This window comes from Corythoichthys intestinalis, chromosome 16 (assembly GCF_030265065.1).
Source record: "Corythoichthys intestinalis isolate RoL2023-P3 chromosome 16, ASM3026506v1, whole genome shotgun sequence".
Taxonomy (NCBI): domain Eukaryota; kingdom Metazoa; phylum Chordata; class Actinopteri; order Syngnathiformes; family Syngnathidae; genus Corythoichthys; species Corythoichthys intestinalis.
Window position 1 is genome coordinate 7,977,876 of NC_080410.1, and position 24,021 is coordinate 8,001,896.

Sequence of the window (24,021 nt, forward strand, 5' to 3'; positions counted from 1 at the left end):
ACATTGTGAATATATGACAGAAACGATGTCGTATTTTCTTCTCATTGTTGTGTCGTCTGACGAAAACTGGCATTCGTCTCGTTATGTTCTAGTCTTCCAAGCCATGTCTTTAGCTCCTCATCGTCACGTCATCGTCATGAAAAAATAGTCCATGATATATTTTCGTTATCTTCATTCTTGACGAAAACAGTTGCCACGTTTACATGGAGCCAAATATTCCAATTACAATCGGAATATTTGTTCAAACCGAATAAATGTGTTCCATATAAACACCTCATTCGGAATGAACAGACCCAAACCGAATGGAATTTCATTCCGATTCACAGGGGTGGAATATTCCTTTTCCCAAACCGATTAGAAGTAAAACTATATCATGTAAACAGGGAAGCGGAATGGTGTCTGGTTGCGTTCTTTCTGCACATGCTCCGTACTGACGTGGTGACGTCACTTGGTGACGTAAGTAACGTCACTTGCAACATGGCTTCCAAGCACACGCACAGCGCACCCACACAACTTTTTAAATGAACGGCGTGTCGTTCTGAAGTTTTGTTTCCACTCGAAAAGTTAAAACAGCAGCTGATCTGACGATCGATCTCCATGTTTTGCAACGTGACGCTTTGTTTTGATTAATCTGCGCATGTCAGACGGCAGTTGTCAAACGTCCTTTCGGAATAAAGGCAGACACATGTAAACGCTGGATCGGAATAGATGAAGTGACGTGCAAACAGCTGATGTGAAATTTCCATTCGGAATGATTTGAATCGGTATGAATAAAAGTCAGCATATAAACGTGGCTACTGACTGTCACCATCTAAAAACTCCATGTTCTGGGCTTTTCTAACAACGCGGATTTACTATGGAAACATTACCTTCTGCTGACAAAATGTTCTAATGAGTACGTTTACATAGGTAGTTTTCCTAAAACTGATTTAAATCAATCGTATTATGAAAAAAAAAAATCAACCTCAGAGTGTTACTTGGGGATGTTGCCACTAGCCGTCATCAATGACAACAACGAAAATATTTTGTCAATGAAGACTGTTTCATTTTGATGACGATCTAAAAAGGCGCTTCGGGAGACTAAAACATAATTAGAGGAATGCCAGTTTTCGTCTGATAGGATGAAAACGAGACGAAAAAGCGCGATAGTTTCCCTCACATGTTCACAATGTGTGACATCATATGTGTAGTTAGCCTGCTACCATCATAGCAGTGTCTGTTTGTGTCACTCGTGATGTGCTGCGCCCACCCCCCTTCCCGATTCACCAGTGTGTTGTCTCAAGTCTCCATGCAGGCTTGCACACACGGTAAGATTTGTTTTCATGGCCAGAAAGAAAATGCAATTTTGCTTTCGCCTTTAAAGGTCCCTGTTGAGTGATCATCTCACACTAAATGTAAATCGTACCATTAGCATAGCATTCGCGTTAGCATTTGGCTAATGCTAATGGCAAGCATCGTCTTAAACTCTTGGACGTTTTTTTTTTTACACACAGTTCATGGTATCCAGGTTGGTATAATTAATTGAAAATAATGTACTGTTATTCAGCTCAGTGCATATAATCACCAAGTCATTAATTTTTATTAATTTCATTTTTATTAACATTTTATCTTTTGTACATTTATTTATAATATTGTAAAAAATGGCCAAAAATAGTCACTTGCCCTATAAAGGGTTTAATGTCATGCATGTCAACTTTTTGGAATAGCTCTCTGCTGTAGTGACCATTGTCCCAGAAAGGGTTAAAATATGGGTCATCATGTTTAAATGTGCAGACACCCATCTACAGTTAAATAAAATCAACTTTGAAAGACCGATTTAAAAGTGTAATTATTATTTTAATATAAGCAACAGTATCAGCCTTTTTAGTGCTTGGACTTGGAATTTGAATGTGCTGAAACCTACCTAAACTCGGCTCAACCCGATGAGACTTTTTTGAAAGTGTAATTAATTTTTTAATGTAAGCAGGAGGATCAGACTTTGGTGCTCAGACACCGGCAGTGTTTGATCGCCTTGCAGTGCAGTCATGTGAACTCAGGTGCCTCTAATGTGAAGCAGATTCCTCCCACTTCTTAGCCTGGTGTGGATGAGCTCAAGGCCTCTCTCCCTTCAGAACCTCAAAGGCATATAGCCTGATAGCTACAGTTAAACATTACTTGCATGGTGATAATTGGGTTGTATGCTGCTTCTATTAAGCAACTGTGGTGGAGGCAGTTGGATTGACTATTAGAGCTTACACCATTTGTTATCACTTTTTAGTCATAACAAATGTTTCGCTCTGAATAGGAATTTGCTTCAGATTATTATGGACAAGATCTACAGTGCCTTGCAAAAGTATTCGGCCCCCTTGAATCTTGCAAACTTTTGCCACATTTCAGGCTTCAAACATATAGATATGAAATTTAATTTTTTTGTCAAGAATCAACAACAAGTGGGACACAATCGTGAAGTGGAACAACATTTGTTGGATAATTTAAACTTTTTTAACAAATAAAAAACTGAAAAGTGGGGCGTGCAATATTATTCGGCCCCTTTACTTTCAGTGCAGCAAACTCACTCCAGAAGTTCAGTGAGGATCTCTGAATGATCCAATGTTGTCCTAAATGAGCGATGATGATAAATAGAATCCGCCTGTGTGTAATCAAGTCTCCGTATAAATGCACCTGCTCTGTGATAGTCTCAGGGTTCTGTTTAAAGTGCAGAGAGCATTATGAAAACCAAGGAACACACCAGGCAGGTCCGAGATACTGTTGTGGAGAAGTTTAAAGCCGGATTTGAATACAAAAAGATTTCCCAAGCTTTAAACATCTCAAGGAGCACTGTGCAAGCCATCATATTGAAATGGAAGGAGCATCAGACCACTGCAAATCTACCAAGACCCGGCCGTCCTTCCAAACTTTCTTCTCAAACAAGGAGAAAACTGATCAGAGATGCAGCCAAGAGGCCCATGATCACTCTGGATGAACTGCAGAGCTCTACAGCTGAGGTGGGAGAGTCTGTCCATAGGACAACAATCAGTCATACACTGTACAAATCTGGCCTTTATGGAAGAGTGGCAAGAAGAAAGCCATTTCTCAAAGATATCCATAAAAAGTCTCGTTTAAAGTTTGCCACAAGCCACCTGGGAGACACACCAAACATGTGGAAGAAGGTGCTCTGGTCAGATGAAACCAAAATTGAACATTTTGGCCACAATGCAAAACGATATGTTTGGCGTAAAAGCAACACAGCTCATCACCCTGAACACACCATCCCCACTGTCAAACATGGTGGTGGCAGCATCATGGTTTGGGCCTGCTTTTCTTCAGCAGGGACAGGGAAGATGGTTAAAATTGACGGGAAGATGGATGCAGCCAAGTACAGGAACATTCTGGAAGAAAACCTGTTGGTATCTGCACAAGACCTGAGACTGGGACGGAGATTTATCTTCCAACAGGACAATGATCCAAAACATAAAGCCAATTCTACAATGGAATGGTTCAAAAATAAACGTATCCAGGTGTTAGAATGGCCAAGTCAAAGTCCAGACCTGAATCCAATGGAGAATCTGTGGAAAGAGCTGAAGACTGCTGTTCACAAACACTCTCCATCCAACCTCACTGAGCTCGAGCTGTTTTGCAAGGAAGAATGGGCAAGAATGTCAGTCTCTCGATGTGCAAAACTGATAGAAACATACCCCAAGCAACTTGCAGCTGTAATTGGAGCAAAAGGTGGCGCTACAAAGTATTAACGCAAGGGGGCCGAATAATATTGCACGCCCCACTTTTCAGTTTTTTATTTGTTAAAAAAGTTTAAATTATCCAATAAATTTTGTTCCACTTCACGATTGTGTCCCACTTGTTGTTGATTCTTGACAAAAAATTAAAATTTTATATCTTTATGTTTGAAGCCTGAAATGTGGCGAAAGGTTGCAAGGTTCAAGGGGGCCGAATACTTTTGCAAGGCACTGTATATGTATCTTACTATTATCACTGTCATTACAAATGCAAACCGAGATTGTCTAAATTACATGAGATGTATATAAGAACTGTATCAAACATTCTGCCTTTAGAAATATAAAAGTCAACTTTGATTGACACTGGGGGATTTTATAGTCCAGATTCATAATTAATGCAGTGTGTTGCATATCATTTTTGTTCTCAGTATTGAGACAGGTCTCCCGTTTCATCTGCCCATCCATTTTCATCTTTTTCCATTAACTTGTCAACATCTCCCTTTTCTGTTCTCAGTCTGCTCGTATCACTATGAGCTGGCGTAAAGTCTGCCGGTGTCGGTGCTGGTTGTATTGGGGGGAGTGGTATCATGTGAGAGCGTGCCCTGCATCTCGCAGGTCTTTGTATTGAAAATTATTTTTGTTTTCCACAAAGGGGCCAGCAGTCTGCCCTCTACTTTGTACCTAAGGCTTTTTATTTTCTGCACATGAAAGCAGACAGGGTACAGACACAATGCAAAGCCACAGCTGAATCAAAATCAGACATAGCTGCAATGGTCGCTATTTGGACATTAGGTGACATGGTCGGTTAGCAGATAGAATAAATGTCAATGTTATTTTACTTAAAAAGTCTTTATAAAGTGACTTCCTGTTTTAAAACAAAAAACATAGGCTAATTAAATATAATTAATTTTAATTAACATTAATTTTCAGACTGTAAGGTGCACCTGACTATAAGCCGCCACTCACCAAATTTCACACAGAAACAGGATTTAGTCATAATAAACCGCACCGGACTATAAGCCGCAGCTGTCCTCACCATGTCATGGGATATTTACACCAAAATATATTAACCGATAACTTTATTTGACAGCGGCGTCGTAAGACTAATTATGACATGGCACTGTCATGCGCATTAATGAATGCTTATAGCGGATGTCATTTAACGTCCTCCAGGCGTTAATTTGTGCAGGATCCTGCTGGAACAGGATCCGGCACCTCTTGATTTTGGCCTCCCTGTGTTCCGGGACTTATTTGGGAAGATCCGGCACCTCTGGTGTATAGAAGAAAATAACAATATAAAAACCAGCCGGGATCCAACGGTATTTCAACATGCCAAAACGACAGTTGCATTTACTGTCTTTTTTCAAAAAGAAGGAAGATGGTTCAAAACGAGTGAGGAAAGCAACAATTGGCAATGAAAGCAGCTGCAGCGATCATGCTAACGGGCAGTAACGGGTGCAGCAAGAGGCTAGCGCCGCAGCAACTAGCCAGGTTCACGGACAGCCAGCCAAGCCGGGGTAGGAGGCTGCTACCGTGGCAGCAGCTGGTCACATTTTCTCAAATGAACTTGATTTGCACTCCCAACTGTGCGTCTCTGCTCACATCCACCATATCATCTTTACTCTTCCTAAATGTTGTTTTACCTCCACTGGCTAAATTCAATCCAGTGCCGTACGTGAGGTCATGGGTGGCCAAAGGACACAGAACTGGCACTGACACACGCAGTAAAACCCGAAACAGAGAGGGGGAGGAGAATCCGGACATGCTCCCGGTGTGGAATGTTTTGGACTACTAAATATGGTATGCATACTTATAGGCCGCCATGGCAAGCTTTTAAGTAATAGTACACGAAATGCTGTTGTTCAACGTCATTAGTGGTACGAGAGTGCTGCGTATGCTGTACTCGAGTACCACCAATGACGTTAAACAACAGCATCAAGTGTGCCGTTGTGATTATATAACGGACCACAACGTTAAAATCAGCATAAAATGTGTTCATAATATGAACTAATGTGCTGTTGAATGTTACGTTGATGCAATAAAGTAGGCGACAGTTTTGAATTATTTTGAATTTATTTGCCAACATGGGCCTAAACAATAATTACAACTGTGTTATTGGAACAAATTATTATGGAAGTATAATGAATTAACGGATAAATATGCTTGTAAACAAACGACTCAAGGCATGAACATAACGGCGTAGTGATACAGTACATTTGGTGATGAGGACCTAGCCATGTATTAATCATCTAGCAATGTTATATCATGATTAATACATGGCAACTGACCAATCAGAGAGCTTCCTCAAACCCACCCATTATTGTAATAAATAATAATGGAGATTTGTGTTCTTTATTGTAGATTTTTTTTAATGTTTTACAAGTTCGACCTGTTGAGAAACTAATTGCTGACTGTGTAGTGTAAGTCCCACCTGTGGTTATGTGGGCAATTGCCCGTGCTGTGCAGAGTATAGCCTAAATAATTATAAATTGTTGTCATAACATTTATACCATGAATATTATCTGAAATTGAGGCTTGTAAGTCCCACAACACTGCAAGTGGGGATTTTCGTGTTGTTTTCAGCACCATTTTCTGCATATGTTCCGGGACCTGTGCCCGTCTCCTCATCCCTGCGCTGTGATATGTACTTTGCGTTCCAACACTTTTGAATGGATGTAAAAGATCCGAGCTGGACATAAGTGGAGTTAGTGACAAAATTTGGTGGCTGACACTTAATGAAGTTTTGAATAATTCTTAAAGGAAGGTGTGTTTGTCGCAAAAACTATATAACATTGCTCATCACTGTAAAAGAACAACATATCTACAGTGGAGCATGGCAGTGTCAGCACTGTGCTGTGGTCTTTAACAAGACTGAGGGCTGAATGAACCGTTTAGCAATAGCAGTCATTGTTAGCGTAAAAATATTTGGCTTCTGCTTGAAAGGAAGAGTCAAGAAAAGAACATTCCCACCTTTCCATCTGAACTTTTTAGGACTTCTTTTATTTTATTTATTTATTTTTTAGATGTGTGTGCTGACCTCCATTTAAATGCTATACATTAATTCAAAATAAAACAAAATCCCAGTTATGAATGTTTGCACACTTGCAAATATAATCTCTTTGTTGTTTATTTTTATTCCCTCTCTGATGATTTTCTCTTCAACTAAGCTTTACTGCTTGTTGACTAGATTTATCGTGAAACATGTTATTCATCTTGGTACAACTTGTTTTTGTACAGGAGTGTTTTACAGTTGTACACTCAGGTGTATTGTACATGCCCATATGTATACTAAAGCTCCTTTTTAGGTTGGGCCCCTCTACGGGATGACAGATTGCCTTCAAAAACTGCATGATGTGGTTCCATACTGTGTGCAAGTGTGTGAGATTATGTAACTGCTTCCTCAGTTCCTGTTGTATTTATGATTCCAAAGATATTCCCCCCTCTCCCTAATTAAAATGATTACATTGCTATGTTGCAAGAAAGAGGAGCGGAAAATACAGATTTAAAGAGCTCTGCTGTGTTTTTTTTTTTTTTTTTTTGCGCTGTTTCTCAGTGTACTTTTCTTAGTTCTCAATAATGCATTCATGAAATGCATATTTTAGTGGCTTGGTGCATACAGACGTCACTTTCATACACGCATATTTCACGTGTACGGAATATACTGCAAATGCCTGTGCTTCTGTTAGAGGGAAGCCCTCCGAATTAATGCATGGTGAGTCTCCACCTCCTCAAATACGTCAGAAGGCCTAATGGGAAATCTCAGATCCCTAGAGAAAAGGAGTGTAGGTTGGTGGGAGGGAATAGTGTGTAAAGTATAGATATCCATCAAAATTAGATGCATCAGAGCTGAAGGTGTTTAATAGATGGATAATGATGCTTAAGCGCTTTTACTTCAGAGGTCTGTGCTTTGTCGTCACCATCTTTGACAAATGCAGCGATCACAAAGAAAGCTTGTTATGATTTTTCTGCCATCTTTTTTTTTTTTTCTGTGTTCAGGTCCTGTTTTGTCTGCACAGTCCATTCCGCTATTATACATCATTCATCACTTGATTGGATGGTGCTGCAGCCAGACATCATTAAAATGTAAGTGACAAATGACATTGTGCACTACATTATGGCCCAATTTTGCAATGCAGTGCCTTTAAAATTTGATGTTTTCTTGGCTTGGTGTGTCTTCTTTCTACTTTTCATGCTTTGAACTGTGAACCTTTTCACATGGCTTCTTCTTTCTCCAATGCCCTCAGTCATCCCACTTAGTAGGCTCCCGTGATGGTCACAGATGAGACACAGAGATGAGAAAAGCAGGAAGCAAGGCTTGATGATGAAAGCGTGGGAGTCAAAAGTGGAAGGGAGGATACTGGATGATGGGATGTTAGGGGGATGGGGAATTGGTCGGGACGGAGCAAGAAAGAAGGCTGACAGAGAAGTATTGATTATCTGTGAGATGCGCAGGCCAATTTCAGTTGATTTAGATGGGTGGCAATATGTAGTTGAAATTGAATGCTGTGTATATAGAGAGATTTTCTTATAAAGGTGACTATTTACCCCCTTGTGGAATGTCTGACTGCACTATTTGGAGTGTGACACACTAATAACATGTACAAATATTAATGCACTGTAAACAAAAATTAAGTACTTAAGGCTGCAACAACTAACCGAATAAATCGATTAATAAATCAGTTGCCACGGAATTTGATAATCCATTTTTGCCGGCAGCTATGAGCAGTCCTGTTTGGGTCTTTATATATAATGCTAGTCTGCGTGCCAGTGATTAGAGCCAGAGAGAGAGAGAGTTCACTGCTAGTCTGCTACACTCAGGTTGGGTTGCTGAATCAAGAACTTTACGAAGTTTCGGAGTTAGATTGTCTTCTGTGTTAGATCCAGTGCACCTCCATCAGAGGTGAGTAAAAAAAGCCAGTTGTATTGTTTTTATTCTTTGTTGATGAGACATTACTGCTAAGCATGGAGTGCTAAGCTAGTTGGTGATGATGTTAGTGTCTTAAGTGTTCATTTGTATTGTGCTTTGGAGAAGCATATGAGCACTTGAGTTATTGTTAGATAGTAAAGTTACCTCACTTCTTTTTATAAAGAAACCACAAACACAAACCCATTCTATATAACAGCTTAGTCTCCTTTCAACATAAACTCAAACTGTTAATTGTCATACACGAGAATGTGCTTTAAATTTGGATTTGGATTGTTTTAATGGACAACTGTTTCTCTTTGTCTCTCTTTGTATTTTGAGTTATTCATTTTCTTTTTCTATTTTAATATTAATAATAATACATACTTTTTTTTTTTTTTTTTTTCACTGGATCTTAAATCATGATACAATATAATTGCACCAAAAGGAAATATACTGGAAGAATGCCAAATAAAAATTGCTGGTCGATTCATATGTCAATGTGAATCTGTTATGCATCTGAACCCAGTGCGGTATAGAAATTGCCATTGCTCTGATTTTTACGTCATTCAAAGAGCAATAAAAAGACATAGGAAAAGTATTGTACCATCAATACTTATGATGTCTATGTGAGAGCCGTCATGATTTTCTCTGTCTGATTGCCGCAGACATTCGTAGCGCAAACACAACCGGTAGAAATTGACCTAAGTTTTCATAGTCGTCCCGCATTCATGTCGCAACTGCAGGCGGTGTGAATTTGGGGTAAGTTGCACCAACCCACCAATTAATTTATCACTAGTAGACGACCAATCCATTTGAAGTGGGAGGGTTGGCAGCGAATCAGTGCGCTGTCAATGGCAGATGATGAGTTAAACAGTATGAACAAGCCGTGATAGAAATTATTTTACAGCAAAGTGAGTCTGCAGTAATTTAGTTTTAAAAGAAAAAAAAAAAAAAAACGTGGTATTAGCATTAGCAGATACCACACATCTGGTTGAAGGAATCGGTATTAGGAACCCAAAAAAATGTTATTGGTGCAACACTAATAAAAAGATGGAATTGACCAGAATTGGTCATCAAGCTCTGCTATTAGGGCTGCAACCAAACGATTATTTTTATAATGGATTAATCAAACGATTAATCTGATAAATGTCACTTTTTTCAATTACCTTCACAATTTAACTTTAAGTTGTTTTAGGCATGTTATAAGTAACAATGAAGACAAAATAGATTACTATATTTCCTTCAAAAATATTTTATTACAGCTTTATGACTAAACTGTAGTCTACAACTGTGCTGTTTTCAGTACATAAAAACTTATTTAAGTATTATTATATTATGATTATGTCATCATAGAAACTTTTAAGTTTTTAATTAAGATTTTTAGTATAAAACAAAGGTTCCACAGTACACAAATCAGACAAAAGTCCTGTTCATTCGAATACATTTTCTTGTTGGCAGAGCACTTATATAAATTGTCTCAACAAAATCGAAAAAGGAGGAAGCAGACTGTAATTAATCAGTTTTCTGCATCAAACAGTTATTCATGAATATAATTCAATTTTAAAGCACGCTCTTGTATGATTATTTACAGTTTGAGTTTGTGTTGAAAGGAGAATCTAAGCTGTTATATGAATGGGTTTATGTGAATGGTTTATTTATAAAAAGAAATGAGACAACTTTACTATCGAACAATAACTCAAGTGCTAATATGATTCTCCAGAACACAATGCAAACGGACACTGAAGACACTAATTAGCATCACCACTAACTAGCTTAGCTCTCCGTGATAAGAAGTCTCATTGGCAAAGAATACAAACAGTACGATTAGCTTCATATACTGTATTTTTTGGACTATAAGTCGCAGTTTTTTTCATAATTTGCCTGGGGGTGCGACTTATACTCTGGAGCGACTTATGTGTGAAATTATTAACACATTATTATATCATTTCACATGTTTTTTGGTGTTTTGGAGTGACACTGATGGTTTGGTAAGCTTGTTAACATGTTATTTCTGCTATAGTTATCTGAATAACTCTTAATAGGTATGTTACGTTAACATACCAGCCACATTTGCATTTCGTTGTTCATGCATCATGTAACATTATCATACTGTACACTTATTCAGTGTGTTGTTCTCTATTGTATTTTTATTTTAAATTGCCTTTCAAGATGACATATCTGTTCTATGTGTTGGATTTTATCAAGTAAATTTCCCCAAAAAATGCGACTTATACTCCGGTGCGACTTATAGTCCGAAAAATACGGTACTCATCTCTGACAGATGCACACTGGATCTAACAGCACAAAAGTCAATTTAACTCTAGACACTTGGTAATGTTATTGATTCAACAACCCAACAACAGCAGCAACAATTGCAGCAGTGAACTCTCTTGCTGTAATAACTGGCGCGTGCGCGCATCTTCACATTACATACAAACAAGAACCAAGACTGTACTATTAGCTGCCAGCGAAAATCGATTATCAGATTAGTTGGCAAATAATTTAATAATTGATTGTAACCAATTAGTTATTGCAGCCTTACCTGCTATGTCAACTTAGCGTTGATTTTGAACTACTTCCCTTAAACACTGAATCTCGAAATACAATGTTTGTTTCCCTAGGTGAAGCTATTTTTTTTTTTATCACGTTGGAAGCTTTCTTAATGTTGAAACGAGTTCATAGAAATAACTTTTAAATGTTAAAGATCACCTCACAGATTTGTTCATTATTTAAAAAGTTAATGACTGCAAAATATAAAACAAAAAATGATATTGTGTCTTAAAATTTCAAAATGTGACAGTGTATGGTTATCCTGGAGTCTTACTGCTTATGCCCTTTTCCTACTTACAGTAACTTTGTGAGGTTCTTAAGCCATGGATCATGCTGAGTTAAATCCTTGTGAGGTACAATGAAGCCATGCATGATGTACCTTGTTAGATTCCGTGTAAGAAGTCTTCCAGCCTTCCTTATATTGTACTGTAGATGCTTAAAACAAGATTGCATATTGGTAATGGTTGATGAACAACCATACAATTGGCTGTACCATGCATTCGATCCTGGGAGATGGGAGGCCGACAGGTGGGGGAGTTAGACAGGTGTGAGGCGGGCGTGTGCATGAAGAGGTTTCATCTGTCAATGCCCTGCTTGCATGCACACAGCTGAGAATGCGAACTTGCGCCCCCACACAGAGCATTTCCCTCCATAAACTGTTTTTGATTGCAATTCCTCTGCAACACATAACATCCACTTCAACAGAGGATGACTCACAGGGGCCAAAGCTTCCCTGAAATATATTTTAACCACCGAGTGACGCATGGGCTAACTAATAATAAAAGCAAACCCAGAATAAGTGGTAGGTCATTGAATTTCCTCGGTGGAATTTTTACACAACTGCAAATAATTACCGTAGTTTTCGGACAATAAACCGCTACTTTTTTCAACTCATTTTGAAGCCTGCGGCTTATAGTCCAGTGTGTCTTATTTGTTGATTTATTTGGGTCAATAGGTAACACTTTATTTAAGAGCGGCATCATAAGACCACCATAAGACCGTCATAATTATGACATGACACTGTCATGGGATTAATGAATGCTAATGACAAATGTCATTAAGTGTCATCCAGCAAATTATCTCACTTTTGAATGAATGCAAAAGATCTGAGCCGGACATAAATGGAGTGAGTGACAAAGTCTGCCGGATGACAAATAATGCCATCTGTCATAAGCGTTCATTAAAGTGCCTACGACAGGATAAAAAAAGTCTTAAATAGCATTATTAGGACGATTCGACTATATACAACAATTTTGCAAAACGCAGATGACAAGAAATTGGTCTTTTAATCTGCCATTTAGCCACGCCTACCATTATAGGGCTCAGCATCCCCAACAGGAGGATGACGTCGGCAGGGTCATGGTTTTATCTGATTTAGAATTCAGCCCATTGAGCAGGAATTATTCAGAATGAGGAAAATGCGATAAAGAGACCCGCAAAATGTCATTGTTTCAGTCTTTCTACACCAATATTTTTACAGGATATTCTTTTTATCAAAGTATTTTTCCCCAATTGCTAAATAAATGGTATCGTCATGACTAATAACAATCTTGTGCTAAATGGAATATGAAATATTAGTAATGCAGTTATTCAGTACGACATGGCAAAATTACTCCATAATGGTCAAAACTGTCCACTTCCTGCACCTCCCAAACTATATTTTATTCCACCGGAGATAGTCCGGCTTTTGTCATTTACCTGCCCCGGCTTCGGAGAGCATAAACAAACCAGGAGGCGTGACAGGTAGCCGACATGCTAACCTGAACCGAGTGATGTTTCAAAGCCTTATTCTCGGCTTTTGAAGCGTAAAATCACACAAAACTACCCAGGATCTTTTCACATCATGTCGATTGTCTTTGCCGATCGGCAACCGGCCCGGCGGCGAGCAAGTTAAAGCTCGTCGGGCTCGTTCTCTTGCTGCGGGCAGGAGAGCTTGTTTGCCGGGGAAGCAGCTGGAGAGTGCCGCCGGACAAACCGGCCGACGTCGGAGGAGCGCGTAGCTGCCAAATGGTCAACATGAATATGGCGTAAAATAATGCTTTACTACATGGCAAAGATGTAAACAGTGAGAGAGTGGTGTGCAGTTGTTGTGCAGCTAACATGGTAGGATGTGTCTTAAGAGAACTTTTCTACATGTCCATCCACAATTAAACGTAATAGTCCTCTATTTAAGGAAAGTTTGTAGTGTTTACTTTGTAATCACTGTATTCGCAGTGTTCAAGTTCAATTTCTCATGATGTTGAAAATTTGACAAAACACCGGGCACACGACGAGGGCAAAAAGCCGAGTATAGAGGGGTGTGTGTGATAAGCTGCCGGTCATCAGCCGAGTGGCATTCTTGGTGGACAATCAGCCACAAAATGCAAGCCACCCCCATATTAAGTCCAACGGTCCCACAGTAGTAGGACTTGTTTTGGCCAATATTCGTGGTGAATGGGAACCTTTTGAAACCCAAAAGGCTTGGCTGGCGTGGTGCGAAAAATAAACGAATTAATCCGCAAAATCAGATGAATCTGCAGTCCATCGGCATGCTAGAAAGCAATGCTGTATTATGAGATGCTGACCCGGATGACATCAATACAATACATACAATACATTTTAAGATATTGTTATTTGTTTTTAAATGTTTGAATGATCTTGCGCCGCCATATTTGTCAGAACTGCTTCAGCCTTACAGTCCAACCAGAACCCTCAGATCAGCTGACCACCTGCTTCTAGTAGTCCCAAGATCAAGGCTGAAGCTTAGGGGTGACCGTGCATTTGCGGTGATGGCGCCCAGGCTGTGGAACCAATTACCACTTACTATTAGACAGGCCCCCTCACTTACGGATTTTAAATCACGTCTTAAAACATTTTATTTTTCTTCAGCTTTTAATGTGCAATGACAGTTTATGACCTCGTCTTTTATTTATTTTATTTTATGTGTTTGTTTTATCTTTCAAAGTTGACTTATTTTGCTGTGTTTTGCTATGTAAAGCACTTTGGTCTCCTTGGCGGATTTTTAAATGTGCTATACAAATAAAGTTGATTGATTGATTGATTGATTGACATCACATTCGCATGCCTCCTCAAAACAGGAAGTTATTCATTTTCATGGCGCGGGATTAATAAAATATTGAAGAAATAAAACGATCGCTTCCACACACATCCAAGCGGTCCATTTCATTCCATTTCAGGAGCATAAAACAGTGTGAAATATGAAAAAAAACATGCTTTTTGGTGTTATAGGCACTTTATTGCTCATGACAGTGTCATACCATAATTATGAGGGTCTTACGACAGTCTTATGAAGCCGCTGTTAAATAAATGTTACTGGTTAATATATTTTGCTGTAAATATCCCATAATAAAGTGAGGACAGCTGCGGCTTATCGTCTGGTGTGGCTTATCTATGAACAAAGGCTGTTTTCGTGTCAAATTTGGTGGGTGGTGCCTTGTAGTCCAGTGCACATTATAGTATGAAAATTATGGTAGTTTTGAGTTCAATTAGTTCATTTTATATGATATAAGATTCGTTATATATAACGATATATAACGTACTGTATGTTCCAGAATCTCATAGTCTCCAAGTTAGACATGTTCAATGATGAGGTCGTGTTTTCTTGTAATCTTCAATTTTACAAATTAGTGCTGGCAACACATGCACACACACGCACCCCCCCCCCCCCCCCCCACACACACTAGTTGTGAATATTAGCTATTCTTATCTGTTCTTCACAGCTGATTTACATTGTTTGCTCTCATCATGGTGATCACAAATAGAAACCCACAAGTGAGGTGCAGGTAAAGGGCAAAGTCACCCAAAGCCTGTCTGCCATAAGTGTTTGGACACCTGTCACTTACGCCTACAGGATGTCATAAGGAGTATTGAGTTTTTCCAATTTTGATAGTGTTGCACCAATACTTGTTTTGGAAAGCATCTTGATATGGCATTAAAATGCAGTTTTCGGTATCTGCATGTTCCCGTCTAGTCTGAATTTGACCTGTTGTTAGTAGTCGTTTGAACTATTTTCCCAAAGCACGCATTTCTTTGTGTCGTATTATTTTCCATCTCACAAGAATCATTATACAGTAAAATTGAACGTTTTTTTTTCTATATGTTGCATTGCACTGCATTTTGGCAAATTGTCAAGTTGCTACTCCAACTCTCTCCATTTTCTTCTGATATCTGATCACTGTTCAGATTTTAATGTAGTGAGCAGCTGTAGTTCTGACTGTGTGGTTTCTGGCAGCTTCTTTATATAGTGTTGATTCTAGTGTCTGACGGCAGGGCTGTTAATGGCGCAAATGATGAACGTCAGGAAACCCTAATTGTTGCGATAAACGTTAAGTATCCTTAGCCCATTTCCTTTATTAGTTTCACACACATTGTATAAATACAGTATATACTTTATATAATATACGTACAATATATACATATCTTAGACATACAGTAGATCTCAACTTAGACAACATCAACTTAGAGTGATTTAATAGCCAAGAGTTGAGCCAAAGTTATATCAAGCATTAGTAGTGTGGTCTGATTCAGTCAGTGCCAGTGGTGGATGCTGGTCTTTTAATAAGGGGAAACTCAAAGTGTGTCTGCCTGCGAGTGCTTTTTGATAGTGGAGCGGCTCAGCGGTACCCGATGCTCAGTCGGAAAAGAAACCAGAGTGCCAGAAGTCAAGTCTTCAAACAAAAGCAAATACAATAGAAAAAAACCCACCAGAAAAAAGTTTGATTTTTCGCAAGCCGTTTTCAACAAAGCAAGTGTTGCTAAGAGGATTATAAAAGTTTCCAGTTCAACTCAGAACAACGGAATGAAAATTTAAAAAATGCCTCCGGCGATTGTTAATACGAAAAAATCCAAAATTCGTTCATTTCGCTGCCAATCAAAAAAAGATTCAGGCTTCTAATCATCATGCACAGAACCAGAGCGTCTGGGCCAGCCGAGCCCTGCTCACTGATCATAGACCCCTAGAGACTCACAGTGTCCGATGGGTGGGGGAAAAAAAACCCCAATCTTTAGCCAATGGAACAATGAACACTCAACTCAGTAGACTCACAGCTTCCACACTGTTTAAAGGACTGTGAAGCTGCGTGAATGAATGAAAAGCAAGCCGCATCGTAAACAGTGATAAGAAGCTAATTCTGAACAAACGTTGAGCGCGTTGTGATGCATATTTAGTCAATGACATGGACACACAACAGTATACTGGACTGTCTCAGAAAATTAGAATACACAATATTCTAATTTTTTGAGACAGTCCTGTGTATATATACAGGACTGTCTCAGGAAATTAGAATACACAATATTCTAATTTCCTGACTGTCTCAGGAAATTAGAATATTGACTGTCTCAGGAAATTAGAATATTGTGTATTCTAATTTCCTGAGACAGTCCTGTATATATACACAGGACTATCTCAAAAAATTAAGAATATTGTGTATTCTAATTTCCTGAGACAGTCCAGTACGTTTAATCACTTATTTTTGGACAAGCTGGGGAAGCTTAGCTTCCATTGCAGTCTGAGCGCAGTTGCCTCTAGCCAGTGCTCAGCAGCAGCTCTAGGTGCTCAGCTCAAATAAATGGATGGATTTCATCAGGGCATTAGCAGGAACTAAGTGCCATTGACCATGGTAGACATCCAAATATGTGGCTCTTTTCATCATTCTGCTGGGAATTTAAACAAATTTATTTGGGATATACCGAAAGCAAAATTCTTGGCCGAAACCAAATATTGGAAACACTTGGCCGAAAAACCGAAAAATACACATGCATATAATTCATTTCTTATTCGTTTATTTCTTTAAAATATTTTAATTATTTTCCAATGAATGCCCTTTGCCTTGGCATTGGTTTTACAATCCAGGAGGCTTGAGAAATTCAAGGGGGCTGTTTACATTGTGATGCTCTGAGAATAAGAAGCATTTGATGTTTGCATTGACATGGTTCCGTCTACATTTGAACAATGTGTCAATTCAACGTGAAACTGATGTAGTATTCATGTCAGGCCCAAGGGGGCAATGCAGTTTTTAAGGTGACAGCCAATGATGCACTTTCTTGACAACGACCTCCTTAGCCCGGAAGGCACACGTTTTTTCTTTTGCTCCAAAAGGAACAAAAAACAAACATAAATTATATTTAAATGAAAATTATTATAAATACAGTAAATTAAAGCCGACATTTCATCATGTTTGCTTTTTTGAATGTTTAGTAGCAGCCCAAAGTGACATGTGTGAGTGCTGATGTCATCGGAGCGAGAGCGTTCGATTCATACGGTTGCGGAACAATCCTCGCAATCGAATTGTTCCGCTTTGGAGGCCGGATTCAAAATTTTGTGTCTTGGCCTTCTGTTTTCGCCATCACCGTGGCTAAGGGTGTAACGGTACATGTATTTGTATCGAACCATTTCGGTACGTGGTGCTCGGTTTGGAACGGAGGTGTACCGAACGACTTTCTGACGTAATTTAACCCTTACTTTTCGAGGCTGTGAGTCGATCGGGTGACAGTTTCTTTGTGTAGATTATATTTACTCAGTCTTCACTACTATAATGAGGACCAACACGGTAGGACAGTATAACCCAGAAATGTCAACGGCGCGACAACGTGGCTGCCGTGAAACACAGGCGTTAAAGTCAATCAGCCAATGCACACCAGTCGCAGTGCGGACGCGTCCCAGAAGCGGCTCAACACGACGCACGCGAAAAGAACGGCAGAGTTTATTATTTGACGCGAGACGCGACCCTCCTGCGTCAATACTACTACCGGTAGCTAGGATCAGGCAGACCGGAAGTCACTCGTGTAAAAATATGGTGGATCTGGTCGATTTTCAAACTAATATGCAATCGTAACCCACTTTTTGAGTCCACCAGATCTCTTGAGTGATAGATCGGGGAAAAGTTGACTTGTCTTTGTTGATTTACTGCTGTCTTCTCTGCTATAATAATAACCAACACGGCCCCGTGTTCAATATAAAACCCTCCTACCACAACAAAACAAGTAGGAACTAATATTCACATAGGAACTAAAGTTATGCAACATAAAATATACAATATAAATGAATACTACATCACATTTGTAAAATATAAACACATAATAAATAATAGCCCATTTAAATAAAATAAATTGAAATGAGCTAAAACACCTGTAATTAAATAATAAGAATGATACACAGATCCTGTTAGTCACTAACAGGTCAGCCTGTTAGTGCTACATCAAAATGGTGTGCATGGCTGTCACCCCAGGAGGAAGGCTCTTCTGAAGATGGTACACAAGAAAGCCCGCAAACAGTTTGCTGAAGACATGTCAACATAGCACATGGATAACTGGAACCATGTCCTATGGTCTGAAGAGACGGGCGGGCTTTCTTCTGTACCGTCTTCAGAAGAGGCTTCCTCCTGGGGTGACAGCCATGCACACCAATTTGATGTAGAGTGCGGCGTATGGTCTGAGCACTAACAGGCTGACCCCCCACCTCTTCAATCTCTGCAGCAATGCTGACAGCACTCCTGTAACGAGTCACATGACATTTTGGAGGAAAAATGACAACCAGTACTTACTGTGGACATTTAGGTATGGACGTTTTTTGAAAGAGGTGTACTCACTTTTGTTGCCAGGGGTTTAGATAATAATGGCTATATTTTGAGTTATTTTGAGGGGAAAATAAATGAACTCTATGATATAAGCTGCACACGGACTTCTTTTCATTGTGTCAAAGTGTCATTTTGTCAGTCTTGTCCTATGAAAAGACTACTTCACTCTACTACTACTACTACTACTACTACTTCACACTAGACTATTACTACTCAAATATCTGCAGAAATGTGAGGAGTGTACTCACTTTTGTGATAGACTGTAGAACACTTTTGCCTGCTAATGAAAAAAGTACCGGTAAGTGGATGTGACTTATGAAGCTTATTTCAAGCTTGATTTCAGCAATTTAGATGAGATTGAGCTTCTTTTACTTCACCATTTATAGCTGCATCGGACTGTACTTCCTTAGTAGAAAACGAAAAGCGTCATGTCACCATTTTAATCTAACTTAAGCAACTTGTTGTGAATTCCCTGCTGTGAGGGCTGGACAGCGAGCTGCCTCGCTTTGGGACAACTGTGTTGCTGCGCATGCGCAGAGTATTCTTAAAAAGACCGTGGTTGAGGGAAGAAAGTTCGTCCTCGGCCGAGTATTAATGTGCCTGCATTCGCATAAATAACCGTGTGCGTCGGTGATAAACACACACTCACATTAATGTCCAAATGCAATCAAAGGCGCAACGGATGTAAACAACTGTAAATAAAGTTCATCAAACCAATAGAAATTGCTGCATCTTCTCTTACCGGAGGATTAGGTCAATTATATACAGCTGGCAAATTTGTCACCGAACCCCAATTCCTTACACAACTTATTAGTAATAATATAGTCCCAAGAATTGTACAATGATAACAGGAAAACAAAAACAATGCACGCAAAAAAAAAAAAGTTGCGCAGCATGTAAATTTTCAATCAATCTTAGAGTATTTGCAGGGAAACTTGACAGCTGTTACCCTGAGGAAAATGCGGAGCTCCAACATACACTCGACACAGTTACGCGACAAAGAAAAAAAAAAAAAAAGACTGGAGACAAAATGCTGGCCGGGACTCCAGCGTCGTAAAAGTGAAATTACGTAAGTCGAGTACAGTGGTACCTCGACATACGATCTTTTTGACAAGTAAGATTTGACTCGCCATTTGTTTCTACATCCGACGACATGCACAAAATACGACGATTTATGACAGCGCTGCAATTTCTTTGTTTTGCCGGAAGACGGACGCACGGCGGATTTTCTTGGGAGAGAAATCAACACTGGTTCCAAGAGGGTTAGTGCTCGTGGCGAAAAAAGGAAAAGGTGACGCTTACCATCAAAATGAAATGAAATGGAATGTCGATCTCGACGGTCCTCCTCTGACCTCTATTTGCCAGTCTGTATAAGTTAAGGTGACAATTATTATTGTGGTTACATCGCCAGAGAAATCGCCAGCTATGTCAAATTTCTAATCATTTAGTCCATCAACATGTGGAACACAACATGCCTATTGTCCGCTGAAGTTGACGCCAGCCACAAAACATGAAAAGAGAAAGTAAAATAGAACCGCTCTCTATCTCACCGTCACGTCAGCTAAGCGGTGCGTTCAGGTACAGCAAAAAATGTTCGCAATATTAGAACCCGATGCGTTCCATTATTACAGAAATTATTATTATGTTGTTCTGATTTTTATTTATAATTCACAATTTATTTATTTTGCTATGTGTAATTGCCATTTGTAATAGTACTAGCAGTATTTATTAATGATTTAGGTTTTCGGGCTGTGAAACAAATTAATGGAATTATAATGTATTTTTATGGGAAAATCCTACTCGACATGCGACCATTTCGACTTACAAACAAGGACTTGGAATGAATTAACTTCGTATGTAGAGGTACCACTGTATGTTGTAACCTGGGGACTACCTGTATTCGACGGTAAAGTTCTGGCCTTTTAACCGAAAACTGAAAATGCAATTTTATCTTTTTTGGGCCGAAAGTTTTTGGAGCTGAATTTTCGGTCACATCTCAAGAATCAATCACTAGTTTTTTACTATTAGAGGTCAAATCTTTTCGAGGAGAGTGGCGCGAATGAACATTCCTTCTTTTACTGTTAGCCCTCCCACTTCAAATGGATTATACGTCTAACACCGTATTAACAGCTAATGAGTTAATAAACGGGCAAAAAAAAAATTAAGACTAGGCCTGCACAGTACGTCGTCTGAACATCGCCATCGCAGGACGTGTGACGTGTTTTTTTTGTTGTTAAATAATAGGCATGTCCCGATCGCCTATTTTTGCACCCAAATCCGGGTCACCTGACTTTGAGAATCTGTCAATACAAAGTCCCGATCCGATACAGAATTTTTTTTTTTTTTTCAAATTTCTGCTTTGATGCTCACACTGCCGAGAACAGCCTCTCACACAATGAGTTACCACAGCACACCTCAAACTATGTACCAAGCTTAAAGATGATTAACACATTTGTGCCTTTGATCGTAGCGCTACCAAGCTACTCTGGCCAGATCAAAGCTACAAACCTGTCAATCATCGTTAACTTTAAGTACCAAACGCCAGCCGCATTGGTGACCAAGAAAAGCAGTTTGGTTGCACTGCTTAGGAGGAGGGATGGTGAGAGGGTGTACGATCATGAAGCAGAAAAACATAAAACCTGATCCTTTTCACCAAATTCTGAACCTGTGAAAAAACTGGGGCTATCAGCCTAATTTCCGATCACATGATCGGATCGGTACATCTCTAATGAGTACAATGTGGTCATAGTGGGTCAACCAAAGTCTCCCCAAACAGAGCTACTCAAGTTAGAATATAATAGTGTTACTAATGGTGTTATTTTTTCACTAGTGAGAAATCTAATTAATTGCTTTTCTCATATTGGCAACGCCGTTACCGTTACTGAGGCGGGGAAGGCGTGCGTTACTATGTGTTACTATGTTGGTTGAATGATGTGAGAAAAGTCTGAGAAAGATGGACTCACGGAGACGAGAGAGCAGAGCAAGAGTGGGGAGGAGGCAAGGTAGTTATGACGCCGTTAAAAACGCGATGCCAGGTGGCTCCAATAATACATGACTGTAGCCAATAGCCTACAAACTACGCCCACATGGTGCTACGGTAGATATCACATATATATAGAACTCGATGCAAATGACAGACACGGCGGCATTAGCAACATGTATAAAGAACTAGATGCGGATAGTAAACAGCCGCCATTTTAAAGCAGTAGACTTCTCAGGAAGGCTGTGTTGTAGAGAACCTTCCTAGCGAACCTAAGTAACTTTCTAAAATGCTCCTAAATGGGCAAAACTTGACTTAAATCTATCTTTAAATGATGAATTAGTTTTAAAACTTACACATATCGAAAGTAGACAGAAGGGAGCTAATGCAATAATGGGAGCAATTTTAACAACTTTAGCGGTTGATTCACAACACTAAATGACTTCCACACATAGCAAAGGTTACGATCTAATTATCGCAATATCCGCAATACCCCTGTGTCTAGTCAAGTTTAGGGTAAAGAATTGAGCTATAGGGCCAATTGTTCCAAACACCCTTTAAACTTCACATTGTGTGACCTGTTTTTTATTTTATTTTTTTTGAGAAAAAAAAACATGAAAATGATCACCATTTACTTTGCCAAGTAACTAATTACTCTTACATTCAGGTAACAGAGTTACTAACGGAATTACTTTTTGGGAGAAATAATTTGTAACTGTAATGAATTACTTTTTAAAAGATTAACAACACTAATTAACACTCTTTATCAATGTCAAAAAACTTCACATTTGGTCAGAAGTATAAGGCACAAACTAGTTTTAGTTTGGGAGACCCTGTACAATTTCTTTGTCTGCAGTAAGCTTCAGCCTAAAATATTTTTGATTCCACTACAATTATCTTCCGACTCTGTAGTGATGCACGAAACCCCGCGTGGCATGCGCGCCTACGCTGCTCCTCCGTGTGTTTTTTTTCTTCTCCCTTTTCTTTTTTTCCGATTGTGCATGCGTGTGTGTCTCTTATTACTCTACACTACATTTCCAAAGCCGGACATCACGTCACATGTTAGGGTTCCCGAGTCAGGCAAGGTTTTCCCCCCTCCCTTCTCAGATCCTCCAGAAACCTGAAAGCCGAACAGCCCACGCAGTCTGCGTGCGTCTCCGCTCCACGCTGCGCCAACACACCCGACCCGAGAGGATGGACGCGCGAATGGAGGGATGCGCGCATAGATGTTTCCATTGAAGAGCATTGCAAGAAATAGTCGTGATTTGTATTTTTACCACTGTGGAATGAGCTTCCATCTCCGTGCAGATCCAGAACTACGGTTTTAGTGGAGCAAAACCAAAGCTCCGGGTTGCTGGGGGGAAGGTTGGGCGCGCTGGAAACAAGCAAAGTCGCGGATCATGCTTATGGGAACTTCCTCTTCCATCTCCTTAAGGTATAGTTTTCAAATACAATTTTAATTTATTTTTATTCAAAATCCAAAAATGGTTTTATACGTTCTTGAGCCAGCGCGCGCACTTTTAGTCGCAAACGATGATGGACGCACCCTCCTTTCTATATGCCTCACATGCTATTTGATACCGATATTGATATTTTATGACTTTTAAACAGCAAACAGAGTGTATTTGTGGATAAATATGCATATTTTTCATCCCGTGTTTATCTGGATCGCTAATGACTTCTCAGATGCGCTTGCCTTTCAAGTGAGTGGGAACAAAGGCCACTGAAAAAGCTAAATATTGAAATGTAACATACTAAAAATGATGAACCCCGACGTTTTTCATTCATTTAAATTTGTAATTTATTAAACAGAAATTAAGATTGCAGTCACGTTTATTCTCTCTCTCGCTCTTGCTCTCTCGCTCTCTCTCCCCTTTTTTGCGCATTTCTTGGCCACCACTGCGTGGAGTGCGCTCAAAAAGCTCTAGTAGAACAGAGACAGAGCAGTCCATCTGTTCATCACATAGCAACAGGAAGGGAGAGAGAGAAATCACACTAGTCCCATGGTGCCACACTGGCATTCTGTAACTCCAGTTACCTTCACTTACAGCAGATCCTAAACGAAGCCGCTCAATTGTGGTTGATTGTAAATGCCTCTTTTCTACATATATTTCAATATTTTCCCTCAGGGAAGGAAGCTCTAGCAAGTAGAATTTCGTGATTTAAGGTTCAAAGAAAGCAAAAATCTTTTTTTCAGCTGGCTTTTTGGAGTGGTTTTCATGTTTCTTCATCTTTGCAGTCTCTCCCATCACTGGGACCCCTCCCACTTTCCACCTCTCGCTAACCTCTCTCTCTTCT

At 39.5% G+C, this 24,021-nt stretch overlaps 1 protein-coding gene across 3 annotated transcripts in view; it reads left to right on the forward strand.

Annotated features, from left to right (window-relative positions):
- The first annotated feature begins 22,736 nt into the window (after positions 1–22,736).
- Positions 22,737–24,021, forward strand: part of cacna1ha (calcium channel, voltage-dependent, T type, alpha 1H subunit a) — a 231,413-nt gene continuing 230,128 nt past the window's right edge. For 2 of the 3 annotated variants that reach the window (XM_057861425.1, XM_057861427.1), the window contains exon 1: positions 22,737–23,158. The gene's annotated coding sequence lies outside the window, so the exon portion shown is untranslated. The remainder of the gene's footprint in view (positions 23,159–24,021) is intronic. The other variant, XM_057861426.1, reaches the window with a different exon arrangement.